The sequence below is a fragment of the Urocitellus parryii genome, chromosome 12, assembly GCF_045843805.1.
Source record: "Urocitellus parryii isolate mUroPar1 chromosome 12, mUroPar1.hap1, whole genome shotgun sequence".
NCBI classification, from domain to species: Eukaryota; Metazoa; Chordata; class Mammalia; order Rodentia; family Sciuridae; genus Urocitellus; species Urocitellus parryii.
Window position 1 is genome coordinate 31,409,981 of NC_135542.1, and position 12,239 is coordinate 31,422,219.

At 43.9% G+C, this 12,239-nt stretch overlaps 1 protein-coding gene and 1 pseudogene across 1 annotated transcript in view; one reads left to right on the top strand and one right to left on the bottom strand.

The window, feature by feature from the left end:
• Positions 1 to 12,239, top strand: part of LOC113197251 (uncharacterized) — a gene marked incomplete at its 5' end in the record, with an annotated part of 197,566 nt that overhangs the window by 128,619 nt on the left and 56,708 nt on the right. The gene's annotated exons all lie outside the window — the stretch shown is intronic.
• LOC113197223 (stathmin pseudogene) lies at positions 9,807 to 11,697 on the bottom strand (annotated as a pseudogene).

The following is a 12,239-nucleotide window of genomic DNA, read 5'->3' on the forward strand; positions in this document are numbered from 1 at the left end:
AGGGGTGGGATGATCCCAGTGAGTCAGGCTGAGGAGCAGCCTCCAGCCGGGCCAGGAGGAAAGAGTGGTGGAGATGGCTGGTAGGAGCTGGCCTGCGAAGGGCGCACCAGCTGGTAGCTAGCAAGGGCCTGCAGAATCTGAACCAGCCAAAGGGCGACCCTGCCCGCTTTGCCCCAGCTGGTTGGGGAGATGCTGGGGATGGAATCCAGGACTCTCACAGGCTGGACTAGTACCCACCCCACACCCGAGCCCGGTCCTTGCCCAGTTCCTCCAGAGTCAGTTTCAAACCCAGAACCTGATTGAGGAGGCCGAAACTGCAGAAGGAGGAATCCTGACCTCGACCCCAGGGCTGAAAAACCTCCAGGGTATAGTGAACTTGGAAGACTAGGCAGAGTCTCTGGACATTCAATTACTCACGCATTTCTTTCTCAGCATAGGGCCGGGACCACGTGGAGGCTCCCAGGGCACCTGCAAGTGGGGACAAGTGTCAAGACCCCTACTTCGCTAGAGCATTTAGGGGCTGCCTATAAAGAGCCTGAGTTCTGGCCAGAGCAGGTCTGTTGAGCATTGTGCCTTCTCAGTGGCCCTTCCCCAGATCCCAAATGCACTTTCAGAGTAGAGACCCTTGGAAGTTGGACTAATATTTATAATTACTTCAATTACAGCCATTTGAATCAGTGTGTTTGGAAAAGCAAACTCAAAGTGTTTTCAGTTTGCTGAAATTCCCCATACCAAACAACAACAACAACAACAACAACAACAACAACAAAAAACATGAACTCTAGTGGTGGACACCACTGCTCAAGAAGCACAAGGAGAAGATGCTACCTTCTACATGCAAGGATAGCACAGGTGCTCCTTGACAATGAGGCTCCATCCCTAAAATACATTAAAGCTGAGTAGATCCTAAGTCCAATATGCATAGAACACCCCAATCAGCTGCATACCAGTAGCTGAGCCCAGCCTGCCTGAAACAGGCTCAGATCACCTTGCTAGCCTACAGAGGCAAGGTCACCTAGCAAAAAGTGAGTTTTGTAATCAAGGGTTGGCCCTCACCTGTGATATGTGAACACCTTTTTTCCAAAACCACCAGCTGTGCTGTGTCCTCTGTGGTCACATGGGATCTGAGGCTTGTGCCTCTGCCCGGCTGAGAACCTGTGGCTGCCTCTCCTGTCCTTTCCAGCTTCCCTCACTTCCTGACAGGTTCTTTTGGGAGTTCTACCTCAATAATTCATAGACACAAGAACTCCAAGGGCTGTTTTGAGGGATTCTGGCCTAAAACAGCATCCTTTTGCATAGGTTAATTATATGTGATTATTTAAAACTGTCAATTTCCTCCTTGTCCAAGAATGGTATTTTTATTATGCACTTTTAGACTGGTATTTATTAGACTTTTTTTTTAGAATGGAAGTTTATTTCCTCTTAGATGTTACTATATTTGGAGCTGGAGTGTCCCCCAAAGGCCAGGTATCATACATGTTGAGGTAGGCATTGTAGATGGTGCAGTGAGGCCCCTTGTGAGGTCTTTAAGGAACTCCAATGCCGCCACAGAAGTCACACCTGGAGAAGCACACACAATTAAAGTGCTGATTGTTCTCACAGGTCCTAGCACAGCATGCACAGATGGCCACCCAGTCATCTGAAAGAGCTTGGCCAAGGCAGGTGGAGGGACAGAACAAGGGCTGGTGGCCTTCACAGAGGGTCATTGGTAGGGAACTTGTGGCCAAAAAAAAAAAAGCATTCTTGCTGGGCTTTTTTTTTTTGTACTGAGTATCGAACCCATGGGCGCTTAACCACTGAGCCACATCCCCAGGCCTTTTTTATATTTTATTTAGAGATAGCGTCTTGCCGAGTTGCAAAGTGTCTTGCCAAATTGGTTTTTTTTTTTATACAGCTCTAACAAAACTCCTAAGACTGGATCATTTATAACAGCAGAAATTAGTTTTCTCACACTTCTGGAACTGATGTGGCTGTATCACTGTAATATGCTGATTTTAAGTCCTTTGGATACAAACTAAGGAGTGAGATAGCTGGGTCAAATTGTGGTTCCATTCCAAGTTTTCTTTTTTAAATATTTTTTTAATTGTAGATGGACACAATACCTTTATTTTTATTTATTTATATTTATGTGATGCTGAGAATTGAACCCAGTGCCTCACACATGCTAGGCAAGTGCTCTACCACTGAGCTACAACCCCAGCCCCCATTCCAAGTTTTCTGAGGAATCTCCATACTGCTTTCCATACGGTTGCATCAATTTGCAGTCCCACCAGCACTGTATGAATGCACCTCTTTCCCTACATCCTTGCCAACATTTATTGCTGTCTATTCTTGATAACTGCCATTCTGACTGAAATAAGATGAAATCTTAGTGTTGTGTTCATTTGTATTTCTCTAATCTCTAGAGATGTTAAACTTGTTTTCATATATATTCATATATTGTTGATTGATTGTATTTCTTCTTCTGTGAAGTGTCTGTTCAATTCCTTAGCCTATTTATTGATTAGTTTTGTTTTTGTTTTGTGTTAAGTCTTTTGAGTTCTTCACGTATCCTGTGTATATATGAAGGTTGGCTGCGTATATATATTAGTGCTCTATCTGAGATGCATGTAGTAAAGATTTTCTTCCATTTTGTAGGCTCTCTCTTTATGTTATTGATTTTTTTCAGTTTTATTGATTTTATTTTTTTAAATACATGACAGCAGAATGCATTACAATTCTTATTACATGTTATTGATTTTTTTCTTTTGCTGAGAAGCTTTTTAGTTTGAATCCTTTCCATTTACTGATTCTTGATTTTACTTCTTGTGCTTTAGAAGTCTTGTTAAGTAAGTCAGATCCTAATTCAATATGGTGAAGATTCGGGCAAGGAAGGACTCTTTTTTTTACAGGAAACTGAGGCGGTAGTACATGACTATAATCTCAGCAGCTTAAGAGGCTCAGATAGGAGGATGAGAGTTAAAAGCAAGCCTCATCAATTTAGCAAGGCCCTAAGCAACTTTGAAAGACTCTGTATCAAAAAGTATAAATAAATAAATAAATAAATAAATAAATAAATAAATAAATAAAAGAACGAACAGGGATGTAGTTCAGTGGTTAAGTACCACTGGGTTCAATCCCAGGTCCCCAAAACAAAAAGGCGCTGGGGGCAGGGCATCCTGATCTGGAGTGCTCCGTCTCTCTGGAGAGCTCTGTCTCCCTAGAGGCACACTGTACTGAAGTCAGGAAGTGACTTCTGGGCACCATCAGAAGCATCTGGTCTGTTAAGATCTCAGCCAGCCCTGGGTGCAGAGCATGTGCTTAGTGTGTGTGGAGCCCATGCATTCAACCCCAGCACCCCTCAAATGTTAGAAAGATCATCAGAGGCAGCTGGCCCCTGACTTGTGTTCTCCAGGAGTATGAAAGTGCAACATGTACCCTACACAACAACTGGGTGCTCCTTTTCAGTCGGCGTTCACACCCTGAGTGATACAGTAAGTACTTTGAGAGCTGGGGAGAGGCTCAGTGGTAGAGTGCACTTAGCCTGCACCAGGGCCTTGGTTCCATCCCCAGCACAGAAACTAAGACACTTAGTACTGCAGTGAAAGGTTGGCTGTGTTACTGACTGCCCTAATGCAGCCTGCCGTGGGTGTTCTCAGGCAGGCTGGGACAGGCTATGGAGGTCATTATGTTAGAAATGTGATATCCATTTTGCACTCATGATAGATACTTGTGTGTGTGGCTGGGGATCACACCCAGGGCTGCACCCAGGCTAGTCAAGCCTTCTATCACGAAGCTTCATCAGCGGCCCTTTTGTTGGTTTTATCTCTATTTATTTGCTTATGTTTTGTGGTGCTGGATTGAAGCCAGGGGTGCTTAACCTATGAGCTACAATCCCAGCCCTTTTTTATTTTTCAGTTTGAGCCAGAGCCCAGCTGTCCTTAGCCCAAAAAACTTTATTCTCTCCCTAGAAACCTCATACTCAACAGAGACCCTTAAAAGGAAGGCCATTTGGGGGCTCCTGGAAGTCTGATTTTTGGGGTTCCAGGTCCCTGGAGCCCATGGCTCTCACACAGGCATGCCAGGCCTGGGTCACTGCCCTCCTGCAGACTGCTGTGGGCCCTTCTGTTTGTACAGCCTCTTTCTCCTGCAAAGGCTGAAGACAATGTTGGGCTGTGCAGGGAGCTGAGCTCCTTAAGTGAGTTGGGTGGGCATCTAGAACAACTCATTCTCCCCCACCAGTCCCATACTCAACCAGTGAGTTGGGGGGGCCTCCCAGGCTTGATGTCCTCTGTATCCACCATCTGAGACCCTAGCTGTGCCCACTGCTGAGGGCCAGACTCAGTTCCTGAAGACCCAACAGCAGGCCTGGAATATTCATAAATGCCCAGGTCTTCCAGCCTTGGGCTGTGGACACCTGAGAGCTCCTGGCACGTGCCCATCACTGCCTTTCTCTCCCAGACTCCATGAGCTTCTGGGCACTCTCCCAAGTCTCCCTCCTGTGTCCCAATTATCTCAGTTTCCCAGTGTTGCCACATGCTGTGCATGTGTTGCCAGTGTTCCCAGTGTTGCCACATGCTGGGTTACCATTTACGTTTGCAAATTTAATCTCCAAAGATCTGGCCATACTATGTCATGTTGAAACCAGAGGCAAACACATCTGTGTCCAACATGGGCTAGTGGACAGTCATCTCTTTTTCTGTTTATGATCATTTTTCTTTCTTTCTTTCTTTTTCTAGTACTGAGCATTGAACCCAGGGTGCTTAATCTCTGGGCAACATCCCAGCACCTCTTTTTTTTTACTGATGTTTTATTTTGAGACAGGGTCTCACTAAGTTGCTTAGAGCCTTGCTAAATTGCTGAGGCTGACTTTGAACTTATGATCCTCCTGCCTCAGCCTCTTGAGTTTCTGGGATTATGGGTGTGTGCCACCGCACCTAGGTTATATCCATCTATCTTGATCAAATATGTCTCTTCAGTTACATTTCAAACCAGGAAAAGCAATACATATTTTCAATTGGAAAGAGGGGAAAGGCCATCATTTCCTTCTCATGTGGTCAGGAGGAACTATGGAGCCAGGATGACTGTATTTGAATACCTATCCCAAGTGATCCTGGGCAAGTCATTCAACCTCTTGGTGCCTTCAAGTTTTCATGGGCAAATAAAGTTAAAACCATCCATCCTTCAGAGGGTTGTGGGAACTGAGTTACTCTACATAAATCAATAGCCCTAAATAAATGCTTGTTCAAATGGCTTGCTACTCGGGAGGCTGAAACACAAGGATCACTAGTTCAAGGCCGTCTGGGCAACTTAGTGAGACCCTGTCTCAAGCTAAAGTTTAAAAGGGCTGGGGATGTAGCTCAGTTGTAGAGAACCCCTGGGTTCAATCCCCAGAACTGGGGGGGAAAGAAGGTAGGAGTTTTTATTAGTGGTAGAGTCTGGACTTAGCCCTATGCTCAAGTTTTCTTTCTTCCTTCCTTCCTTCCTTCTTTTCTTTTCTTTTCCTTTCCTTTCCTTTTCTTTCTTTCTTTCTTCTTTCTTTCTTTCTTTCTTTCTTTCTTTCTTTCTTTCTTTCTTTCTTTCTTTCTTTCTTTCTTTCTTTCTTTCTTTCTTTCTTTCTTGTTAAATAAAATAAAGTTCAACTTAGCTTCCTGGGAAAGGCAGTAGGAAGGTCACAGTGTCCATGGAGGGCTCTGCCTTGGTCAAGGCTGCTCCCTTCTCTCCTAACCAACGTCTGGTCCCCTCTCTCCAAGGCTCAGATGTCAGAATTTGTGCTGGTTCTGATTTCTGCTCCAAGCTATTAGCCTAGAACATGGCCCAAGTCCTAGGTAGGTCCAATGAACCTTCAGCCACTCTCTCCTCTGTGAGCTCTGTCTTAGGACAGGATGCCCACACCACAGCTGCCCTCCCAGGGTTGCTGAGTCCCTCTCTCTCCCTCATAAGCCACCATGGGGCAGTAGGACTGCCCAGTGCCCAGCCCTGACTGCAGTCTCTGGTGCTCCAGCAGCCCAGTCAGGTCTCCAGCCGACCAGCTGTACTGAACCTTCACCAAGGGACAATGACCAAGGATCAAGTCCCAATCTCTTAAAGCCTTTCCTGGCCAGTGAAGCCTGAGGTTCCCTCTTGAGGAAACCTGTCCTCCCAGCTGTGCTCTTCTTCTCTTGGGACAGAGACAAACCTAAGGGTCCTGGAGGATTTGCACATCACTAGATAAGGTCTATGTGGGGCTCAGGCTGCAGAGACTGGTTTGTGGAGACCAGGGATCAGGACTGTGGGCAGAGCTGGGGGAAAGGATGGAAATGTGGAGTGGTACGGGGTATTTCTAATGGAAGAAGAGGCAGGGTGGGGGTTACATAAGGCTGGGGCTGGGAGCAGGACAGTAAGCAGAGAGAAGGTGGGTGGGGTTCTTCCTCACAGTGCTTTGTGCCTGAGCATCAAGGATGGTCCAGAGGTGGATTCTACAAGCAGCTTCTGTTTGGCAAGTATCCCCAGACAGTTACCAGCCTCATCTATGACATGGCACTCTAGCAACTTCCTCCAAGATCTATTGGCGATCCCAGGATATGATGAGGTGGCTTCAGAGTGCTCAGCATGTGCCTGGCATGGTAAGTGGCTGTTTAGGGACCTGGGTCACTCTTGGTTGTGAGTCCCTTCTCAGGGGAGGGAATAGGTTGGGGGAGCAGAAGTGGTGCACTCTTCCCTCAGATCTCACAGCCCGTGAATGTGAGAGGTGGCATCAGAACCTGGCCTCTGGTCCCAGACACACTTTTACCCAATTTCCATTGACCACCTGCCAAATCCCTTAAACAGACATGAAGGACCTTCCAAAGCTGGGCTGGGCGGGGATTCGCTTTTCCTTTCATGGGACTCCACTGCCCCCAAGTGGCAAATCCTTGAACATCATTCTTGTTTGCTCCCAAACTGTAAAGACCTTGTTCTGGCGGGAAAACCAAACCCTGCCCACCTCAGACAACAATCTGTGAGCTGGGACAGGATTCTTGTCCTCTTGGGCCTCACCTGAATTCTTTTAAAAAATGAGATAATGCCAGGTGAATTGAAATGTGAAATTAAATAACCAATTTATTTTTTTTCTGGTCTTGAGGATTGAACCCAGGAGTACTTAACCACTGACCCACATCCCTAGCCCTATTTATTTATTTATCTATTTATTTTTGAGACGGGGTCTCTCTATAAGTTTCTTAGTGCCTTACTAAGTTGATAAGGATGGCCTTGAACTTGAGACCCTCCTACTTCACCCTCTGGAATCAGTGGAATGAGAGGCTTGTACCACCGCATCCAGCTCATCTATGTTTTCTGATTGAATTAATAATGGCCTATAAATGTTACCTCTGATTCTGTCAATCTCAGACCCTTTCTGCCTAAAGTGGGTGGCATTAATGTCCCCTTATCTTTGCCTTAATGAATCAAAGGAAGCTGCAAATGCTAGGAAGGGTGCCCAGCACCAGGCCACAGACCTGGAGCCATGCTCTGCACACCATATGACCTAGAAGGTGTGAGGGTAGAAGAGCTGCCTTTGCTGAGATGAGAGTGGCCTGGCCCTGCATCCTCCCTGCTCAGACTCAAAATCCTCTAGAAGGAGCATCCCTCATTTTACAAGGGTCTGCTGCCATTAAAGCTGAAAGTACAGAGTCAATTTCTTATGGTGGGGTCATGGGTGTGGATGCTCCCTCAGACCCCTTTTTCATGAACAGGAGCATGTGCCTACTACATGTGAGGCTTCCAGGTACCAACATGGACATATCCCTGCTCATTGACAGCCAGCTGGCACTCACGGGGCAGGTGCAAGGCTCAAAGTTGAGCTGGGCCAACCTCAGGCGGAGGACTGGGACTGCTTTGGGATTTGTCCCCAGGTCTGGTGCTTCCCAGGCCTGGTCCTGTGTCACCAGAGCAGCCTGTTAACAGCATGGAACTGCTTCATGTTGCTGATCCCATCTCACAAAAAAATGAGGAGAGCAAGTCCCTTCCCTGCACACTCTGCTCTGAACACCCCCTTCCTGCACCCCCTCCCTTAACACCTTCCCTGCACACCTCCTCCCTGCACATTCTGCTCTGCACACCCCATTCTGCACACCCTCTCCCTGTACACTCCGCCCTGCACACCCCATCACTGCTGAGCATGTCTTCGACCACAAATGCAAGTGGAGGCATCTCAGGGTCTGCTGCCTCTGGTTCCCAGGAATGAGTCTGCTTGTCATCTTGAGGACAGAGGATGTACTGCAAGGTCAGGGTGGCAGGGGAATGTTGGGTTAATTTCCACAGTTCCAGTGTCCCTCATGGAGGAAGGCTTCTTGCCTTGGAAACTGACATAAATTTCCTGACAACACTGGTTTTGTTTTAGAGATTGGTGGATTTATTTTATAACTCTATCTTCTGCTAGATAGAGAACAAGAAAGTTTGTTGGATAGTATTTCTATCATCTCTTGTGCCTGGCAATGTGTGTTTGTGGAAGCTTATGGGCTTGTCTTCTTGAGTTCTGACTTAGAGGGACTCAGACTTTGGCTGAGAGTCTCACCAGTTAATGGAATGATGGCCAGCATCTCATTGGGTTTTTTTTCCTCCTGCCAAGGAGGAAAGCTTAAAATCTAAAATAATTAGTGAAGAACAAAAGTCAAAGAGTCAGAAATATATTACAAAAGCAGAGCCCCTGATACATCCAGTCTAAACAAGAGCTGGAACTAGACAAAAGAAAAATGGCTCTGGTTTATTTAAGGGAATACATCAAAGGCAGGAATAAAGTTTCAAGGGTGGAATCTTGCTTTGTGATGTCTTGCAGTCAGCATGTTGATTGGCATTTTGGTAGGTCACACCCATTTCAGGTGCTATTTGGAACATGGCAGAGTTGGATATAATTCACACTGTCCCTAGCATTTGACCAAATAAAATGTCCACTGTTCATTCCCAGACAATAGATGTTTCTATTCACTAGGCTTTGATGCGCAGTGACCAACCCGCAACCCATGGACCGTTCATGAATACCAGTATGTCTGACTTTGTTAAAGTCAGGGGTGTTGTAACTTGCTTATGTTTCCTGCTATGTCAGCTGTAGTTTTTCTCAATGAGATTTAACATAGAAGTGTTTTAAAAGTAGATTGTGTTCTGACTTTCATATTATTACAGCTTGGCTCAGAATGAGGTTTGGACTTGGAAATGTGTGTTATTGTCTCCATTTTTATGGATGAGAAATGTCTGTGTCAGTGGTGAGCACCATAGGCAGAACTGCCTGCCTGGTTTGTGACAGAAATTTGCAAGACAGGGCTGGGGTTTTGGCTCAGGGGTAGAACCACAGCATGTGTGGGGAAATCCTCAACGCCACATTAAAAAATAAAATAAAGGTATTGTGTCCAACTACAACTAAAACAAAATATTAAGGAAAAAAGAAATTTGCAAGACATGTCAAAGTTCAGAACGATCTCTGTCTCTATATTTCTACACACACACCAAAATAAAAACTAAAGTTATTATTGATGGATGAAGTAAACATGAGGGTTTTGGGCCAAATAATTGGAACACTTACACTGAAAGTGTAAGTTTGCAGAAAGATTATGAATCATACATCTCCTATCAACCTACTGTTTTATTTCTTTGTACAAGAGCAGTTTTCTGTGTAATAGAATCTACTGAAGACTCCCATATTTGTTTAGTGCTTGACAGATTCAAAGAGAATTAGCATACTATTATCTTATTTATCATCATATTTAAAGCAAAATAGGGATGTGATTTTATTTTTCAAGTTTTAGATTACTTCGTTTCAGTTGGATAAAATCAGGCCAAGGAGTATAGTTCCCAAATTTACTTTATTCCTTGTTTCTGTCTTTTGTTGTAGAAATTTAACTTGTGTAACAATATATTTAGCATACATAAAAAGAGAAAAATTAGTGCCATAGGTAAACAAAGTATGCATCAGACAGTATGTTAGGTATTCACAATGGTATTAGTATCAGTCACAAACAAAAAATGAAATCCTGTAATTTTCAGCAAAATAGATGGAACTGGATGATGTAATGCTAAAAGATGAAAGACAGACACAGAAGAAAATGTATCACAAGCTACTATCTATTATATATGGCAGGTAAAATAAAATCAATGTGAAAGCAGAATATTGACTCTGCCCAGGAAGGATTCTGGGCATCAAGAGTGGAAGAAGTGGGGAATTGAATATTATCAGTACATGTGCATGCATATATGAAAATATCACACCAAATTTCATTACTATGTATAGTGAATATGTCAGAATAAAATCCATCATCACACATATTTATTGATTCTGCAGTAAGAATACCTAAAATTCGACTCTTTGGAATTTCTAGTATATGATGCAAGGATTATTAACTACTTTTCTCTAATAACCACTGTTCTCTATACATGCAAATGTTTTTGCCCAGATTACACACATAGAGTATGCAATAGATTTCTTTCTGTGTCTGGATCATTTCCCTTACCATGAAGTCTCCAGCTTCAGCCATTTATTTATTTTTTTAACAGCTTTGTGTAGTTTTGTTAACCATTCAAGTTCAGTAGCATCTATAATGATTTGCACAGAACTGGGATTGAAAAGTAAACAGATATTCAGCATCTAAGAGTTTGAAAGAAGCCACTACATACTCTTCATAAAGATGTTTTTACAGAGCCAATATGGTACCTGCCATTTACTCAGTACACCAAGTGCACTGAAGTAGAAAATATGCAAAAATAAAAACAGCTACACCAAAAAGACTAACACTTTAGAAACAGATTAAATCACTTTCAGTTTCTCCCCCTTTATCCCCTAAAACAACACCTTATAGTCTGGATCTACATAAGCAGTCCTACAGCAGCTTCTAGAATATTTGTGAGTAGGGAAAAAATAAAATGACAATGGCCGGTACAATCTTAGGATATTCAGGAAGGGAAGGAGAGAAAGTCAGTTCTTAGAACAAATTAGTCAGCTTCTGTCTCGTCAGCAGGGTCTTTGGATTCTTTGTTCTTCTGTACCTCTTCAATGTGCTTACTTTTCTCTCACTAATGCTTCAGTATGGCAGCCATTTGTGCATCTCAGTTCTCTTTGTTAGTCAGTTTCTCTTCCTCCATTTTATTGAGGTTGTTTTTTTCTATGGTTTTCTGAAGCACTTCTTTCTCATGCTCTTGACCTCCGCTTCATAGGACTCAATCTTTCTTCTACACTTCTAATTTCTTTTGAATTTCTTCCAAGGAAAGATGCTTATTTTTAGAGGGAAAAGGGGGAATCTAGGACAGATTATTTTGACAGAGAGCTTAGAATCAGCTCAAAAACCTGGCCTGAGTCACATTTCCAGTTCTTTCATCTGAATATCAGAAGCAGCCATGGTGAAAAGAAGATAGAGACTGGCAGTGTATTCTACACAATCCATAGGTAAGGGGAGCACTGCTGACTCCAAGCCCCCTGGCCACACCCTTATCAAAGTTATTTTAAATGGCAACATATTCTTTTCTTTCTGGGTTGCTTAGCCACTTACATGTATCCCCAGTCATTTTTATTTTTACTTAGCACCTTTGCTAAATTGATGATGCTGACCTTGGACTTTTGCCCACTTCAACCTCTAGCATCCTTAGAAGTGACTGGGACAACCCACAAAGCCTTTTTCAGTGTTTCACTTCTATTATGAATGATACTTTAAGCTGTAATATTCAAAAAGTGAGCATGCATCCTGGAACATGAAGTAATTAACTACATGTATTCGATTTTGGCTATGCTCTTATCCATACTCATGGTGAGTGTGGAGAATGACTTAACTTCTAGTCTCTGCTTCAGATCAGTGAGTGGCCAAAAGCAGGATTCCCTTTGGACCCTGAAATCATTCTGCCATGTCCTAAGCCACTTTAGTCTGCTGGAGTCCAGTCCCTCCTTCAGCTGCCTGTATGGAGTGAGGATGTAGATTTGGACCCACAGTTGCTGAACAGTGATGGGTTACAATCTGGCAGGTCAGGAGCCCTGCCTCTTCTCCTGGCACCTCTCACCAAGTGCCCCAGGAAGAGGCTTTCAGAGCAATTCTTAGCCTTCCTCCCAGGCTTTGTACATATAATCAGCCACCTGATTCTTCTTCTTTAGAATGGGCCCCAAAATCTATTCTCTCTAGCCCCAGGGAATAAGATAGAGAGTAAAATGGTCAGGCTGTCAGGATAATGGGCTCCCGATTTAAGTTTTGTTGCTGTTGTTGTTTGTTTGTTTGTTTTGTTTTGTTTCTTTTCCCCCTAATGCAAAAAAAACCAAACCAAAACAAAAC